This window comes from Phodopus roborovskii, unplaced genomic scaffold (assembly GCF_943737965.1).
Source record: "Phodopus roborovskii unplaced genomic scaffold, PHOROB, whole genome shotgun sequence".
Taxonomy (NCBI): domain Eukaryota; kingdom Metazoa; phylum Chordata; class Mammalia; order Rodentia; family Cricetidae; genus Phodopus; species Phodopus roborovskii.
The window spans coordinates 1790385-1810337 of NW_026126597.1; positions in this window are offsets into that span (position 1 = coordinate 1790385).

Consider the following 19953-nt stretch of genomic DNA (forward strand, 5'->3'; position numbering starts at 1 on the left):
GCCTACTCATTAAATCAATTCTATTTCCCCTTCCTGGGTAGATTCATGTGTCCTCCCTTGGGCCTTCCTTGTTATTTAGCCTCTCTGGGTCTGTGCATTGTAGCATGATTATCCTTTACTTTATAGCTGATATGCACTTATAAGTGAATACATACCATGTTTGTCTTTCTGGGCCTGCCTGGGTTACTTCACTCAGGATGACTTTTTTCTGGTTCCATCCATTATTTTGCAAATGCCATGATGTCATTTTTTTAACAGCTGAGTAATATTCCATTGCATAAATATATCAAATTTTCTTTACCCATTCTTTGGTTGAGGGACATCTAGGTTATTTCCAGTTTCTGGTTATTATAAATAAAGCTGCTATGAACATAGTTGACTAGTAGTGTCTTATGACACTTGTAAGGCGAAATGTCCTTTGCATATATGCCCAGGGATGGTATAGGTGGTTCTTGAGGTAGATTCTCAATTTTTTTTTGAGGAACCTCCATATTGACAAAAACAGTGACTATACAAGTTTGCACTCCCACCAGCAGTGGAGGAGTGTGCCCCTTGCTTTATATTCTTGCCAGCATGAGCTGTCACTTGTGTTTTTGATCTTAGCCATTCTGATAGGAATCTCAGAGTCATTTTGATTTGCATTTCCCTGATGGCTAAGGATGTTGAACATTTCTTCAAGTGTTTCTCAGTCATTTGGGATTCCTCTATTGAGAATTCTTTGTTTAGATCTGTACCTCATTTGTAATTGGATTATTTGGTTTGTTGATGTCTAGTTTTTTTAAAATTATTTATATATTTTGGATATTAGCCCTCTGTCAGATATAGGTTGGTAAAAATCTTTCCCCCTTCTGTAAGGCTGGCATTTTGTTTTATTGATGGTGTCCTTTGCCTTACAGAAGCTTTTCAGTTTCATGAGAGCCCATTTATTAACAGTTGACGTAGTGTCTAGGTTACTGGTGTTCTGTTCAGGAAGTTTTCTCCTGGGCCATTGCATTCAGTGATATCCCCCATTTTCTGTTCTATCAGGTTCAGTGCATCTGGTTTTATTTTATTTATTTTTTTATAATTTTTTAAATTTAAATTTGTAACAAGCTTGTTTTACATGTCAATCCCAGTTCTCACACCCTCCCCTCCTCCCCTGTTCCCCAACTCCCAACCCCTATCCTATCCCCTTTCTGCTCCCCAGGGAAGGTGAGGCCTTCCATGGGGATTCTTCAAAGTCTGTCATATCATTTGGAGCAGCACCTAGGCCCTCCTCCATGTGTCTAGGCTGAGAGATTATTCCCCTATGTGGAATGGGCTCCAAAAATCCATTCATATACTAGGGATAAATACTGATACACTACCAGAGGCCCCAGAGACTTCCCAGTCCTCCTAACTAACACCTATATTCAGGGGGTCTGGAATGGTCATATGCTGGTTTCCCAGCTATCAGACTGGGGTCCATGAGCTCCCCTTTGTTCAGGTCAGCAGTTTCTGTGGGTTTCTCCAGCCTGGTCTTGACCCCTTTTGCTCATTACTCCTCTCTCTACAACTGAATTCCAGTTCAGCTCAGTGCTGAGGTATGGATCTCTGCTTTTGTTTCCATCAGCTACTGGATGAAGGCTCTAGGATGGCATATAAGGTAGTCATTGGTCTCATTATTGGGGAAGGGCATTTAAGGTAGCCTCTCCACTATTGCTTAGATTGTTAGTTGGGGTCATCCTTATAGATCTCTGGACATTTCCCTAGTTCCAGATTATTTCTCCTTACATCTATAATGTCTCCCTATTTTATGTCATCTCTTCTATTGCTTTCCCCTATTCTTTCCATGATTCAATTTTCCTGCTCCTTCATGCCCACCTCTTCTCTCTTCTTCTCCCCTTCTCTTTCTTTTAACTTCTTCTCCCCTCCCCCATGCTCCCAATTTGCTTAGGAGATCTTGTCCCTTTCCCCTTCTCAGGGGAACCATGTATGTCTCTCTTATGGTTCTCCTTGTTTCCTAGCTTTTCTGGCAGTGTGGATTGTAGGCTGGTAATCCTTTGCTCTATGTCTAAAATCCATATATGAATGAGTATACACCATGTTTGTCGTTTTGTGACTGGGTTACCTCACTCAGGATGGTTTCTTCCAGTTCCATCCATTTCCCTGAGAATGTCAGGATTCTGTTGTTTGTGTTTTTCCACTGTATAGTCCATTGGTGTAAATGTACCACATTTTCTCCATCCATTCTTCAGTTGAAGGGCATTTAGTTGCTTCCAGTTTCTGGCTATTACAAATAGTGCTGCTATGAACATAGTTGATCAGATGTCCTTGTATCCTGCCACTTTGCTGAAGGTGTTTATCAACTGTGGGAGTTCCCTGGTAGAGTTTTTCAGATCACTTATGTAAACTATCATATCATCTGCAAATAGTGAAAGTTTGACTTCTTCCTTTCCAATTTGTATCCCCTTGACCCCATTTTGTTGTCTTATTGCTCTATCTAGAACTTCAAGTACAATGTTGAAGAGATATGGAGAGAGTGGGCAGCCTTGTCTTGTTCCTGATTTTAGAGGAATCACATTGAGTTTCTCTCTATTTAGTTTGATGTTGGCTGTTGGTTTACTGTATATTGCTTTTATTATGTTTAGGTATGATCCTGTTATCCCTGATCTCTCCAAGACCTTTATCACCAAGGGGTGTTGGATTTTGTCACAGGATTTTCAGCATCTAGTAAGATGATCATATGATTTTTCTTTTTCAGTTTGTTTATATGGTGTATTTTTTGAACGTTGAACCATCCCTGCATTCCAGGGATGAAACCTTCTTAGTCATGTTGGATAATTTCTCTGATGTGTTCTTGGATTCAATTTGCCAATATTTTATTGAGTATTTTTGCATCAATGTTCATGAGGGATATTGGTCTGTAGTTTTCTTTCTTAGTTGTGTCTTTGTGTGGTTTGGGTACCAAGGTAATTGTAGCCTCGTAAATAAAAGTTTGGCAATGACCCTTCTGGTTCTATTGTGTGGAACACTTTGAGGAGTATTGGTATTAACTGTTATTTGAATTTCTGGTAGAATTCTGCACTGAAACCATCTGTCCCTTGGCTTTTTTTTTTGGTTGGGAGACTTTATAGGTCTATTTAAATTGTTTATGTGGTTCTTGATTTAATTTTGGTAAGTGAAAGCTATCCAGAAAATTGTCCATTTTCATTAAATTTTCAAATTTTGAGGAGTACAGTTGTTCAAAGTATGACCTGAAGATTCTCTGGATTTCCTAAGTGTCCCTTGTTATATCCCCCCTTTTCATTTCTGATTTTGTTAATTTGCATGTTATCTCTCTGCCTTTTGGTTAGTTTGGATAAAGGTTCATTTATCTTGTTGATTTTCTTGAAGAACCAACTCTTTGTTACACTGATTCTTTGTATTGTTTTCCTAGTTTCTACATTATTATTTTCTGGCCTCTATTCCTCCCGGGTGAGTCTGCTTCTTTTTGTTCTAGAACTTTCAGTTGTGCTGTTAATTCTCTAATGTGACTATTCCTTCATGTGGGCACTTAGGGCTATGAGCTTTCCTCTTAGCACTGCTTTCAAAGTGTACCGTAAGTTTGGATATGTTGTGTCATCATTCTCATTGAATAGTTTACTTTCTTTCTTTATTTCTTCTTTGACCCTGGAATGGTGCAATTGTGCATTGTTCAATATGCATGAGTTTGTAAGGTTGTTGCTGTTGAATTCTACCTTTAAAGCATGGTGTTATGATAAGATACAGGTGGTTATTCCAATTTTTTTTGCACCTATTGAGGTTTGCTATATTGTTGAGTATGTGGTTGATTTTAGAGAAGGTTCTATGTAGAGCTGAGGAGAAGGTATATTATATTCTTTTGTGTTTGGATGGAATGTTCTATAAATGCTTGTTAAATCCAATTGGGTCATAATTTCTGTTAGTCCCTTTGTTTCTTTGTTAAGTTTCTGTCTGGTGGTCCTGTCTTGTGTTGAGAGTAGGGTGTTGAAATATCCCACTGTAAGTGTGAGAGGTTTTATGTGCAATTTGAGTTTTAGCAATGTTTCTTTTACAAATGTGGGTGCCTTTGTATTTGGAGCACAGTTGTTTAGAATTGAGACTTCATCTTGATGGATTTCTCTTGTGATGAATAAGAAATGACCTTCTTCATCTCTTTTGATTGATTTTAGTTTAAATTCTAGTTTGTTAGATATTATTAGGATTGCTATTCCCGCTTGTTTCTTGGGTCCATTTGACTGGAAAATCTTTTCCCAACCCTTTACTCTGAGGTAATGTCTGTCTTTGAAGTTGAGGTGTGTTTCTTGTATGCAGCAGAAAGATGGATTCTGTCTTTGTATCCATTCTGTTAGCCCATGTCTTTTTATAGGCCAGTTAAGACCAATAATATTAAGTGATATTAATGACCATTGATTGTTAATTCTTGTTTGTTTTGGATTTATTGTTGGTGGTGTTATTGTGTGTGGATTTTCCTCCATTTTACTTTTGGATGTTGGTAAAGTGGGATTATCTATTGCCTATGTTTTTGTGGGTGTAGTTGATTTCCTTGGGTTGGAATTTTCCTTCCAGAACTTTCTGTAGGGCTGAATTAATTGGTAAATATTGTTTAAATCTGGTTTTGTCATGGAATATCTTGGTTCCTCCATCTATAGTGATTGAAACTTTGCTGGGATTATAGTCTGGGCTGGCACCCATGGTCTCTTAGTGTTGGTAGAATATCTATCTATCCAGGACCTTCTGACCTTCAGGGTTTCCATGGAGAAGTCAGGTTTAATTCTGATAGGTTTGTCTTTATATGTTACTTGGCCCTTTTCCCTTGTTGCTCATAATATTCTTTATTTTGTATGTTTGGTGTTTTGATTATTATGTGGTGAGGGGACTTTTTTGTGGTTCACTCTATTTGGTGTTATGTAAGCATCTTGTACTTTCATTGGCGTGTTTTTCTTTAGATTGGGAGAGTTTTCTATGATTTTGTTGAATATGTTTTCTGCACCTTTGAGTTGGGTTTCTTCATCTTCTCCTATACCTATTATTCTTAGGTTTGGCCTTTTCATGGTGTCCCATATTTCCTGGCTATTTTGTGTTAGGAATTTGTTGAACTTAAGAGTTTCTCCTAGTGTATCTTTTGTAGGGAGCTGTCCCGGCATTCTCCATTACAAGATGGCGCCTGCATCCGGCTGGCGTTGAGAGTAAGCAAGTCAGTGCACAGGTGCAGGGTGATTTTCCCTCCCTTGGCCTCTGCCTCTCCCGTGGCATCATATGGGCCGATGGGCTGCAGCCAGTCAGGAGGTGACACGTCCGAGGCGAAGGTTGTAAACCTATATAAGGGTTGGGTTTTGGATGTTTGGGGTCTCCGCTCTGTAAGCTTATGCTCTCCCTCTCAAGATGCATTAAAGCTTTACTGCAGAAGGATCCTGAGTGTGCCGCGTCCTTCTTGCTGGCGAGAAGGTAGCGCGGGACAATCTTTAATGCCTGAGATTCTCTCTTCCATCTCTTGTATTTTGTTGGTTATGCTTGCATCTGTAGTTTTTGATCATTTACCCAGCTTTTGTATTTCCAGAATTCCCTCAGACAGTTTTTCTGTTTTGTTTTGCTTTCTGTTTTGTCTCTATTCCAGCTTTCAAACCTTGCCCTGCTAGAATTGTTTCTTGGTTTGTTGTTTGTTCCATTTCTTTAGAGGACTTTCTCATTTCCTCTTTTAGGGTCTCTATCATCTTCATGAAGTTGTTTTTAGGATCATTCTCTTTTGCTTCATCTGTGTTGGGATGTTCAAGATTTTTTGGTGTGGAGTCCCTAGAGTCTAGTAGCGTCATATTGATCTTCCTGTTGTTGACTGTGTTCTTATACTGTTATCTACCCATCCCTGCTTCCAGTTTGTACCAGTGGGGTCTCTCCCTCTCCTGGTGGGTATGGGACCAAGGTTTCTCTTCTGGTGTGTGCAAGCAGGTCCAATACTCTGATGGCTCTCCTGTGCCAGTTGGCGGAGGTGGGACTAGGGGACTGGCACACTCTGGATGGGCTGGTCCTCTGGGACAGATTCCCCATGTGTGAACAGTCCACAGGCCTCAGGAGGATCCCAATGTACCGGAGGGCAGGCCTGAAACAGACTCACTTACCCCCTCCTGTGCATGGAAGTGGGACTAGGATGAAGGCAGACTCCAGAGGGGCCTGCTGGGATAGGCTCTCCCACACACAGTCCCCTGTCCTCAAGAGGCTCAGAGGAGGGCACTGCAAGGTGGGCTCCTTTTGTGGGTGGAAGCAGGACCAGGACACTGGCAGACTCTGGACAGGCCAGTCCACCTGGGTGCGCATGCCCCAGACCTCAGAAGGTTTCCAGCAGGGCCCCAGAAATCAGGCTGGAAACAGGCCCAAGCTTAACTCCTACAATGATTGGAGGTGGAACCAGGATGCTGGCAGACTCTGTTTAGACCAGTCCGTGGGGATGGGCTCCCCTGCACTCAGTCCCCAGTCCTCAGGAGGCTCAGGTGCATTGAGGTCTTTGATCCACTTGAACTTGAGCTTTGTTCAGGGTGATAGATATAGATGTATTTGCATTCTTCTACAAGATGACATCCAGTTATATCAGTTCCATTTGTTTAAGATTTTATTCCATTGTTTATCACTTCATCTTTATAAAAATCAGTTGTCTACTCAGACAGTGGAACCAGGATGTATTCCTGGTGCACAAAAGGATCTTGCGGGCACATTCCCCATGGAGGGATACTCTCTTAACCTAGAGACAGGAGAGAAATCCTAGTCCATACTTCAAAAGACTTGACAGATTTAGAGGGGTCCTCCTGGATGGCATCACCCTACATGTGGAGTGGGGGTGGGTGGGAGGAGAGGGTGGTTGGGGTGCATATGAGGGGGGAGAGGAAAAGAGGGAGGGAGGGAGGAAGGGAGGGAGAGGGAACTGGGATCGATATGTAAAATAAAATAAAAAAATCAGGTGTCTATAGGTGTATGAAGTTATGTCTGTATCTTTGATTTGATTCCACTGAGCAACCTATTTGGTTTTTTGTTTGTGTTATTATTGTTCTTTTTAGATAGGGTTCCTCTCTGTAGCTTTGGAGCCTGTTCTGGAACTCACTCTGTAGATCAGGTTGTCCTCGATCTCACAGTGATTTGCCTGCCTCTGCCTGCCAAGTGCTGGGATTAAAGGTGTTCAGCACTACTTCCTAGCAACCTGCTTATTTTTTATGATTTTTTAAAAATAATAATAATTATTATTACTACAGCACTGTAGTTCAGTTTGATCTGGGGAATTGTGATACCTCCAGATGTTCTTATGTTATACAGGGTTGTTTTATCTATCTATATCTATCTTTTTTTCTTACATATGAAGTTGATTATTGTTCTTTCAAGGTTTGTAAATAATTGTGTTGGATTTTTGATGGGGATTGCATTGAATCTGTAGACTGATTTTGGTAAGATTGCCATCTTTACTATGTTAATCCTACTGATTCAAGAGCATGGGAGATCTTTCCATCTTTTGATACCTTCTTCAATTTCTTTCTTCAAAAACCTGAAGTTATTGTCATACAGGTCTTTCACTTGCTTGGTTAGAGTTAATAAAAGCTATTTTATTTGTGGCTATTGTGAAGGGTGTTGTTTCCCTGATTGCTTTCTCAGCCCATTTATAATTTGTGTATAGGAGGGCTCTTAATGTTTTTGAGTTAATCTTGTACCCAGACACTTCACTGAAGGTGTTTATCAACTGTAGGACAAAGGAGGAAAAATAATTTTGTTCACAGATTCAGAAGGTTCAGTCATGAAAGGTGGGGAGCTATTTACCTACCTCATTGCTCATGACAGATAGGAATTAGAGACCAGAATGGATTGGACAAAATGCAGACTTCAAGGATCTCCAGCCCATGACTTGCTCCCTCTTGCTAGGCCCTACCTCCTAAAGTCTGCAGAACTGGTGAATGTATTTCAATATGTGAGCCTTTTTGTGGGGACATTTCATATTCAAACCATGCCTCTCTTCAGGGATACCTGTCTACATTTTGTTTTCATTGCAGTTTCTACCTTTCTCTAAACATGTTGTGTTTAACCAGTGCCTTTGTCCTTGCCACTGCTGTGATGATCCTTACCTACTTTCTAGACTCTGGCTTGGCTTCTAGAGCAGCCTGGTATGGAGCTAGACACTCAAGCCTGGAAATCAGCCATCCACATTTCAACACTGGAGCTACCTCTTATCATTTGGGACTTTGGTAAGTGGGGTTGGATTTTTTTTACTCTCTCCTTTTGAAATAGTGTGCTATGTATCCCATGCTGTCTTCAAACTCCCTGGATAATGACCTTGAATCTCTGATCATCCTGCCCCTACCTCTCAATGGCTGGGATTGCAAGTGTGGAACATTCATACCCAGTATATCTGGTGCTAGGGATCAAATCTAGGGCCTCAAACATGTTAGGCAAGCAAGGACTCTACCAACTCATCTATATTCCCCAGTCCCAGCCTTGATTATATTTTTAATTAGAAAACAGGGTGTAATCATAGGACCCCTGTAAAAGCATTAAATTAGGGGAAGTACATGGAACAGAACTTGGACACAGTACTTAGACCCCTGGTCACCATTTATCTTGTCATTTTCTTCTCTTCATCCTCTGGCACAGTTGCTTTCTCCTCCAACTCCCCACACTTCACCCATATTTTTCTAACTCAGCACCTTCTCTGGCCTGTTTCCTTGTCTTACAACTCTCAACAACTCTTCAGTAAGCTTCTGAGTATATTTAAGCTCCTAAGTAGAATTATTCAAGGTTTTCTGTTCTCTCTCTCTCTCTCTCTCTCTCTCTCTCTCTCTCTCTCTCTGTGTGTGTGTGTGTGTGTGTATGTGTGTGTGTGTGTGTTGGTGATGGCATTCCAGCTAGGCAACCACTCTACCATAAGCCTTAGGCCAACTGATTTTAACATTGGCTTTCTTCACCACTTCCTAGGGTTACTGTGCATATGTACTCTGTAACTAAACCAGCTCATACTCTGTCTCTGCTAGCTCTAGCTGGCTCAGGAATTTGTCCTAGGGCCTTGTCCTTTTAGCCCTCCACCTGCCCAGGCTTCTGCATGCAGAAGGAAGAACCCAAACATTAGGGAGGCCTTTCCTTGGTTTGAAGGTGTCAGGTGGATAGTCCAGGCTTTCTGCTGGAGGTCAGACTCTGCACTTATACTGGGAGAGGCAGCCACTGGGAGATCATATTCCAAGGTACATTTGTAAATTGTAGCAATGTGAAACCTAGCAGCTTTCAGCTTCATGAAAGGTTAATAATGTTCCATCATAATCCAGAATGCTGGCCTCCTGGTGACATTGCTCATACTATACTGAATTTGGTTTTTTTCAAGGGCCAGAGTTGTGCATCTTGACTTTAATTTAGGAAATGTGGAGAACACTGCTCTGCTAGGGAGCACAAGGGGTCGCTGCATCTTATTGTCCCTGATGAAGACAGCTTTTAAATAATCGTTGAATGCTTTGTAGCTAGCAGAAAATGCTTATCATGTTATATTAGAGGACAAAGTCAGAATACAGAGCTGCATTTATAGTATACTCTTTAAAAAGCGTTTTTAGAGTTATTAATTTTATTTTCTATGTGCTTGAGTTTTTTGTCTACATGTATATATGTGCATCACATGTATGTCTGAAAGCACCTGCAGAGTTCAGAAGGTGGGGTTTGGATCCCCCAGAACTGGACTTACAGATGGTTGTGAGTCACCATGTAGGTGCTAGGAACCAAAACCCCAGCTTTTTGAAAGAATGACAAGTACTCTTCTTGCATGCTAGGCCATCTTTCCAGCTTACTACAGCATAATCATCACTGTGTTCAAGTCAGTTGAGGAAACAGGAATATTCACATTGGTATTGTCATTCTGTGAAATTTGAGCACTAATTAGTAATATTAATAGTTATCTTTGTGGCACCTTGTACATGTACTAAGTATGAGCTTAATATGAGCCACTGGTCTTGGCTTCTGTGGTTTGGGGTTCTTTATCCCTGTCTTATGGGACAGTCACCCAACGTTTCACAGCCATGAGGGGACAGATGAGCAACTTCTATGCTGTGGCCCCTCTCCCTTGCATCCTGTTTTCTCTACCACTCCTTCTTTCTTACTAAGACAAAACTGAGCAGCCTTTCATGAGTCAACAATACAAGCATACAAGAAAAATCATAAAATAATGAGGGGGAAAATCTCTGGGTTAAAAGTAGTTCATGGCTGGGGTATAACTTAGTGATATGTCATGTGCTTTTTGTATAGGTAAGGTCCTGGGCTTGATACTCTGCACGAAGCAAAGACAACACCAGAGACCTTGGGAGAATGATTGCCACCCTTGGGAAATATCTTCTACAGGGCTTTTCTTTCCACTGCCTCCATTTGTTCCTAGGTCTTACTGGAGACTATAACCTACAAAAAGCTCGAGCCTACACAAGGAGCTAGGGATTTCCTCTCGAAATTCAAGCTGATGATTGAGGAATTTGAGTTGTGAATAGAGTGATTGCCTCAGCTGACGGAACTGGGCAGGCATAATGGCCAGCTGTGCCTATGTGGCTATTCTCTTTCAAACTCTTCAAATGGCTCACAGAGCAGATCTAGCCCAGGGACACCAGAAAACCTTCTTTAACTAAAAAAGCTGGGATATGAAACCATGAATACACACCCAGAAGGAACAATGAGCCAGGGACTCCTCCATCAGGCAAGCTCCGTGAACCCCTCAGATCTGCCTAGGAAACCCTCACAGACAACAGTAGAGCTATTAGCAGAGAATTCTAACATTTTCATTTGATTGAAGGATCCATTGCTATCCAACTGAGGTTTTAAAATAACTTACCTCAGGAGTGATTGCAGCCTCCAGCCGACATTTAATGCTATCACACCCACCTAAATTTATGTGTTCCATGTGAGGGGAAAGCAGCCCAGTTGGCAGAGATTTATCTTTCACTTTGTTTATTTATTTACTCATAGTTCATAAGGTAAATATTCATTGAAAAACAGCCACAGAAAATCATTCTTTCAGAATTTGTTATAAAAACCCAGTCAAGGGCACTGTCTAGCATATGTGTCTATGTCCAGTGTATAAAGTCTGTATAAAATGTTTCCTTTAGAATTCAGACCCAGAAGCTCTCTTATATCTCATTTTATGCCAAATGTTCACTTTTCTGATCTTTGCCACTTGCCATCTTGTTTCTCATCTTTTCCTGGCTGCTAGGGAGCTCAAAGTTACTTTTTAGTTTTGATGATGATTCTGACACTGATCAATACTATTATCCACACAAATTCTCAATATGTAGCCCCGCTGTCCTTATAGTCGCCATATGTGGTGGTTTGAAAAGGAATGATCTCCATAGGCTCATATGTTTAGATGCTTGCTCATTATGGAATGACACTACTACACAGATTAGGAGGTATGGCCTTGTTGGAGTAGGTGTGGCTTTGCTGGAGTTGATGGAGACCCTGCCTCAGGAAATGATGGAAGATAACAGACATCAACCTCGAACTTCCCCACACATAAGTACATACACTACACATGCAAACACACAAAAAGAAGAAAAACATGGAATGTTCACTGTTTATAACTCAAGGAATTAGTGTTCCATGAGAGCTGTTAGAGCTGAAAAATACTTGATCTTGAGTTCTAGGTCACATTTGCTATGTAGTAGGTTATTTTAATAGTTTCTATGGTGTTAGTATTTCTCCATATTAACCACATTCTCCTAAAACATAGTTTAAAATTTCTATTTATTATTTATTTTGAAACAGGGTTTCTCTGCATAGCACTGCTGACTGGAACTTGCTCTGTAGACCAGGCTGGCCTCAAACATGGAGATTTGCCTGCCTCTGCCTCCCGATGCTGAAATTAAAGATGCGCACAACCATGCCCAGCTTTTATTTCTTTTTATATAAAAAAGTTTTGTTTATTTTTACTTTACATATTTGGAGTGTTTTGTCTGTATGTCTGTGTACCACATGCATGTAGTACCCACCGAGGCCAGAAGATGATGTCAGATTCTCTAGAATTGAGGCTACAGATGGTTATGAACCATAATGTAGGTACTAGGAATCAAACCCAGGTCCTCTGGAAGAATAGCCAGTGCTCTTAACTGCTGACCCATCTCACTATCCCCTGAAACCTAATTTTAATGGTTGCATATAGTTCTTTTATTCGAGTATATCTCAGTGTACAAAGCATTGTTTCTGTAGGGAGCAGTATTTGAAAGCTTCTCCATGACTCTTTTGGGGGGGCAGTATTAAAAGTACTAAAGAAAGAGGAAGGACATTATAAGCACAGAAGGCTAAAAGGATTGGGATTTTGCCACTGAATTGGGTTAATCTTTTAATCTTGTATGCCTGTGGTCAGAATTTATGCCTAGTTCCTAGGTGTTTCATTTTTATTCTGTTTATATTATAAAGTAGCTAGTTATCTTTTGGTTATGGAAACAAGCCTTGATAGAGGTAAGATTTCTTTAAAATAAAAATAAGAGTCCTGGATGACTTCAGTAGTAAAGTGCTTTCTTTGCAAGCACAAGGACCCGAGTTCCATCTTTAGGCATGAAAAGCCAGGCATGGTGGCATACACAGAAATCCAGTACTAGGGAGGTGGAGAATCTCCGGGATTCTCTGGCTGGAAAGGCTAGCCTACTTGGTGAGTTCCAGGTTGGTAAGGGATTCTCTCTCAAAAATAAATGAAGAGAAAAGAAAAGAAGAGAAGAGAAAAGAAAAAGGTGGTGGACAGGACTTGAGGGATGACACCTGATGTTCTTGATCTTTCTCTCACCCAAACACATACACACACACCTGCACACACACACACACACACACACACACACACACACACACACACACACACACACAAGACACATAGACAAATAAGATACATGCACCCAGAAAATAAATATAAGAACATACAAAAATCAGTTATCAACACAAAACAAAACCAACCAACTAACCAAGAAACCTTTTCATTGGTATCTTGGGCTGGACTCCTCTCCCCAGTCTTTGTAATATCCACTGAAAGAATTCAGAGGAGGTACATAGAGCAAGGAATAGAAGACCGAGTTTATTGCCAAGTAAAGGAAAGGATTCTCAAGGGCTGAGAGTAAACAATCGCCAAAGGAAGCAGTATGCCAGCCTGTGTTGTAGACAGGCTTCACAACAATTCCAAAGTCTCTAGCATCTATCTGCAGTTCTTCCTGAGTGATTTTTCCTTTCCAGGTGACTGACAGGCCCATTACAGGACAGGGCAATGATATGCTCTGTTCTTTATCAGAAAGCCTCCAGCCATGTAGTTTACCTTTAGAGAGTTCCTGCAGCCAGGCTGAGGTAGTTAGCTATTAATGACTTTCTAGGCAGTTCAGGATGTCACATCTCTTCCCAGGTCTACAGAGAGGACCCAGGTCCCATTCCTCTAATCAGTCATTAGAGTTCTGACATTTTTGTCTTGATTTTATAGACTGTTAATTATGAGCGAGAGATCCAGCACCAGCATCCTTCAAACCAGCAGGAATCTAACCAGCTACCTAACATCAGATGCTGTTTAGGCAATTGAAATGTGAGGAAGTCACAGTAATCCAGACTTTGCTTGTAACCAGCCAGTGTGAGCTCTTCAAGTTGCATCTTTCTTTGTAAGGGGCCTCATTATTGGTTCTGCTTTGGGTACTTAGCCTACTTTTCTTCCTTAATTTCTTCCATCAATTTGCAATTCCTGGGGGCAGCCAAGGAGGACTTAGCTGAGAATTGAGTTGGGTCTTGAACAGGGAATGAGATCTTGGTACACAGTAGAGTGGGGACAGGGCCTGTTTGGGAAGCTGACTTCATTGTGGATCACAGCCAGCCTTTCTGTTATCATGAGAGGAGACACATTTAATGGGGAGAAATAACACTTGGAACCAATAAATATAAATGAATTCACTGTGAAGCAGTTTGGCCAGTGACACTATCTGGGAATTGGAGGCATATTTCTCCTTTCCTCTCTGGTGACTGTGAAAAGCAAATCACTGTAGCAGAGACTAGCAGACATACAGCAATAAAAACTAAAGCCATGCATAGGACAGAATGGTGAGATGGGAAGTGAGCAAAGAAACAGATGCTGAAACTTGGAAAGCACAGGTGGATTTTCAAACTAAGCGAGTGAGACACTACAGGGAAAGTATGCCTCATTTATTTATTTATTTATTTATTTATTTATTTATTTATTTATTTATTTATTATGACAGGATCAATAGAATGTAATCAAGTTTTGAATGCAATCATGGTAATATAAGAAACAGTAAGCAGATCATTGTAGGAAATAACCAGAATAGAACTGTGTTTCAGAAGGGATTATCACAATGGTTTTCTGTCTCTCTGAGCCTCACTGGGGAGTGACTCTGCAGTGAAGGAAAGGACATGTGTCTGCAGGTCCTTGTCCCTGGATGCTCTGTTTGGATGCTCTGTTAGGTGTTGACTCTTCTCTGTAGCACTCCCCTGGGCACTAGATTTTGCTAAGACTGAGAAGTAATGGTGTTGTTTTGTAGGGAGATGGTGAGGAGGGTCATAGACCACTGATGGGATGTGCAGAATCAAACAGAGATGCACAACTGGAAGAAGCTGAGGTCTGGGGACTCTAAAGAGGGTGGAGAAGTTCATTTTTAGTCTCTGCCTATACCTGGCCCAAGTCATACCGTATATAAGTAACCCAACTCCACCCGACTGTAGACAGTGACTATACAGCTCCAAGTTCCCCACAAACTCACACACTATTTGTACATGTTCACTAGCCCTTAGTGATTTTTTAAAAAGTTATTTTTATTATTTGTGTGTGTGTGTGTGTGTGTGTGTGTGTGTCTGTGTATGTGTGAGTGTGCCCACTTGTATACAGATGCTCACTAAGGCCAGAAGGGGGCAGTGGATGCCCTGGAACTGGGTAGTTTTGAGGAACCTGACACGGGTTCTGGGAACTGAACTTGGGTCCTCTGGAAGGGCAGCACATTACTTTTTTTTTTCTTTTATTGAAAAGAGATTTTTCACATAATATGCCCCGATAATGGTTTCCCCTACACCCCTCCCAGTTCCTCCCCAACTTCCCTCCCATCTGGATCCACTCCCTTTCTGTATCTTATTAGAAAACAGATTCCTAAGGAATAATAATAACCCAACACAACATATCAAAGTTGGACAAGACAAACAGAAGAGCCCACGAGAGGGCACAAGGATCAGAGAACCACTCTTTGGCACACTCAGGAATTCCACAAAAATACTAAACTAGAAGCCATAATATATACAGAGAGGACGTGGTGTTGACCTGTGCGGGCATTGTGCCTGCTGCGTCCATTTCTGTGAGTTCATATAGGCGTTGCTCAGGTGTATTTAGAGGGCCTTGTTTCCTTGATGTCTTTAATCCCTCTGACCCTTACACTCTGTCTGTCTCCTCTTCCCCAGGGTTCCCTGATCTCTGAGGGAAGAGATTTGGTGGAGACATCCCATTTAGGGATGGGTATTTCAAAGTCACTCTCTGTGTAATATCTGGCTGTGGGACCCTTTTATCTGTTCCCATCTGCTGCAGGAGGAAGCTTCTGATCTATGAGTATAGCAGAATGTCATGTTACTGTTACATTCTTTTAGTAGAACAGTTTGGTTTTACTCTAGGCTCCAGGGCCATTGTTACCTTAGCAGTACTGAATATGGGTTCCATCACACAGAGTGGGCCTTAACTCAAATCAGATATTGGTTGGTTCCTCTCACAAGCTTTGTGTCACCATTGCCCTAGCATAGAGGGCAGGCAGGACACCATTGTAGATCAAACGGTTTGTGGCTGGCTTGGTGTTTGTTTCTCTTTTGGTAGCATGCAGAGTACCTTCCTGCACCAAAGACACTAGAATATAGTGAAGACTCTGTGTAGGCACCAGCTCAACTTCTCCACATTCAATGCATTGTGTAGGTGTTGTCTTCAACAATGGGATTCAGAGCAGCAAGTGATCTTAAGCACCCAGCCATCTCTTTAGCCCCCAAATGTCTCTCTTCAGCTCCCCACTACAGGAGTTATAGAGCTGCACAGGGTTTTTCACTCACTAGGCCAAAAAAATACAAGAAAAAGTTCAAACCTGCTTGTAGACCCTGGCTGTGCAGAGTTCCTTGAATTATGTAGAACTGGGCTCACAATGTATTGTTTCATGTCAGTTTCAGTGGACTTGGAGGGAGAGGGTTAAGATGATCCTTGTTCTCAAGGAAGCTACTTACAGTCAAGTGAAAGATAGTGCAGGGATATAGTCAAGGACTTACCATAATAAACCAGATTGTGATGGAAAGATGGAGTTCTTGGAATCACAGGAGACTCTAACTTCCAGGAGTGGGGGAATGAGTCATGGAACAAAGCAATGAACATGTTGTAATTGGAATTTTTTTTGGGTTACCAATCAGTTCCCAAATAAAGATACAGAGACTCATTATTAATTATGAATGCTCAGCCTTAGCTTAGGCTTGTCCCAATAGCTCTTTTTAACTTAATTTAACCTGCTAATATTATCTACATTTTGCCTTGGGGCTTTTTACCTTTCTTTCATTATGTATGTCCTATTTTCCTGCTTCCTCTATGTCTAGCTGTCTTGCCCCTGATGTGTCCCTTGTGTCTCTTTCTTTCTTCCTTAAGCCCGAATTCCTCCTCCTACTTACTCTCCCTGCTTGGAAGTTTACCTAAACCTCCTCCATCACTATTGGTCATTCAGTTTTTAATTAGCTTAATCAGGTGCCTTAGGCAGGCAAGGGTAAAACAGCAACTTATTCTTATATAATTTTAAAAAATGCAACATATCTTTGCATAGTTAAACAAAGGCAACACATCTTTGCATAGTTAAACAAGTGCAGCTCATCTTTGTATAGTTAAACAAATATCCCCAGTCTTCATTGATAAACTTCTGCTCCCACTGTCAAGTTCATGTTAGTGAAAACACTGCTACTTTGTAATAATAATTGTTTTTAAAATAACCCATAGCTTATCAGGTAAGGGTGGTTTTCCCTAAATATGCCAACCTGAGTATGGTTGGAAGAGGAGAAGTGACTCCCAAGAGTGGTCCTTTGACCTGCACGTATAGACTATGGCACACACCCACTGAACAAATGGAATAAATAAAAACTCAAATACCTCTTGTGCTCTCTTTTCATTGTCTGACATCTCAGTGGTAGCTCCGATGCCACAGTATGGTCAGCCTTGAAAATACCTTTTCAGTTCACCCAGTTTGGATTCAGATTTAGAAACAACTGATAAAGTCCATTTGCCATATGGGTGAGTGAACTTTTTTAAGTAGGTGCTTTGCATCCCTGTAGCTCCAGGAGCTGTTGTCATAGTAACACTTTCCTCCTTGAGTTACAAAATGCACCATCCATGGAACCAATGGCGATGTAGGTCACAAGTGAGAGGGGGTTTGGTGGCCCCTTTTCAAAGCCCAGTTTGGTTAGAACATTCTGTACTTAGAATGTCTGAGGGTGGGGAGAGGAGGCACAGGGTGCAGGATCTGTGAGGGGCTGTGAGTAAGAGCTGGCTCTTGCATAGAGCCCACATTGGCTGGTCCAGGAAGGTGGCTTTGGGGAGGACAGTGTGGGAGGCTGGAGGCATCACAGCATCTCTACTGCATGGAAGGAGGACCCCACCCCCTAATTCCAAGGCTATAACACATTGGTTTGTGACGGCCCAAATCAAATACGAGTGTAAAAGTTTGGAGACCTCAGCTTCAAATTCAGACCGGGAATGTGCCCAAGGAACATTATTTATTCAGTTCCACAGCACACATGTACAGAGTCTGTGGTGGCTATGGACAGCTTCACTGGGCTGTGACCTCTGGTTCACACAGCAAGGTTTTTATACTTGATTTAATGCTTGTCTGTCTCTCTCTTAAAACTCAGACTATTTTTCTACCAGAGAGGGCTACATCTTTATTTTGCACTGGGTCCCACACTGCCAGTGTAATGGTCAGTAAGGAAAGCACAACTCCTGTGTTTTGATGCTAATGGGCCCCTGGGTGAGAGAGAAGGGTACCTGGCCATGACCAGTACCCTGAAATACTGTATCTGTGGTCCAGGCACCATGGAGAAGTGGAAGTATTTAGTGCCAGGAGAGAAGATAGATAGGAGAAGATAGTGTGTCATTTTATAGCTCCCTGGCTCACCTGGCTGTAGTCAGAATGGTGTACATGGGTGGCTGAAACTATGTGCGGGGGGGGGGGGGAAGGAGCAATGTTGGCTTCTGAGAGAGAATGGTATGTTTTCCTTAGGCTCAAGATCTGGAGTTTATATTTTAGAGGATGTGGTTTTGGTGTACTGTCTATTTTTCTTTCCTTTCTTTTTCTTTTTAGTATGGCATAATTTCAGAATTACTGAAAATTAGAATAATTGTACCATGAATTCTCATCAACCATTTACCTAGATTTTTCAGATACTACCTTTAATGTATGTATGTATGTATGTATGTATGTGTGTGTATTTGCCCATCTGCCATAGCATACCTGTGGACACCTGGCAGAAGTTGATTCCTTTCTTCCACCATGTGGATCTTGGGGATTGAACTCAGACTGTTAGGCTCTGTGACAGCAGCCTTTACCTACAGAGCCATCTTGTTAGCCCACAAATAATACTTTTTTTTATTTTCCTAAGTAGTCCTGTCTGGCTGTCTGTCTCCTATATGATGCTTAATCTTAATTGTCAAATGGAGACCTGGAGGTCACCTAGGAGAGGGATCTCTACGCATGCCTGTGGTAGATTATCATAAGTTAATTAATTGGGGTAGGAAGACCCATCACCCATTGTGAATGGTACCATTTCCCGGGCTGTATGAAAAGGAAATGGTCAGCTGATCATAAGTACCCATCACACTTTGCTTCCTGGCTGTGAATGAAATATGAGCAGCTTGAAGAGTTACAGCTATGACTTCCCTGCTATAATGGATCATAACATCTGGGAGACAAATAAGCCCTATCTCCCTTGTGCTGCTTCTAATAAGACACTGAAGCATGCAGCTTGACCCTAAGTTACAAATGTGATGTGAAGGCCCTTTGTTGCTGCTATAGACTGGATCTCCAAATTCATACATGTGAAATCGACCTCTGAAGTGGCTCCAAGAGGTGGGATTTTGTTAAGGCTATAGGTGGTGCCTTACAGAATGATCAGTGACCTTATAAAAAGACACAAGATGGCAGTGAGGGCACTTGCCTCCTTTGTTGTTTTCTTTCAGGCTGATATAATTAGATGGGCATCTACAAACCAGGAAGTGTGCAATCACCAGAACCCAAGGCATCCTAGCACCTTGATCTTGGATCCCCCCAGCCTCTGTACTGGAATAAATAATTTTGTATTACTTAACCCCCTAGTCTATGCTATTTGTGTTATATGAACCCACAGGAACTAAGAAAGCTTGCAAATACCTGATAGTCTATCACCCCAAAACAGGGCCATTTTCTAACATGACCACAGCACAACATTTATTTGCATGGGACTTTCTAATCTATAAACCCTACTTTGATATCCTTTATTATGTTCATGATGTTCTTTATAGTCAAGAGAAGTCTGCTAGCATATTGTTCTATCTATTTTGTCTTCTTTAATTTGGATCAGTTTCTAGTGTTTCTTTGTTTTCTATGATATATATTCTTAAAGCACTCAGATTGGTTCATTTTTTTAAATCATGCATACTAAGGTATAACAAATCAATCTGTTGATCAATCGATTCACTTTTTTTTAGATGTGCATTGTTTTTGGTTCTCTGATGTATGATTTTATAAAAGAATGCCTACTTTGAGTCTGTCTGATGTATCCCCATGACAAGGGTCACACTGTGATACTTTTATAGACATGCCCCAGAATTCATGCCATATTTTCCTTCGTGCATCATAGCAAGAAATGTGTGAAATGTGTGTGACTGACCTGTCCCATCACTGTGGAGGATAACTTTGAGCTTCTAAATTCTTCCCTGGTGGTGTTCTTTTGGGAGTAGATATCTTCGAACTATATAAATATTCC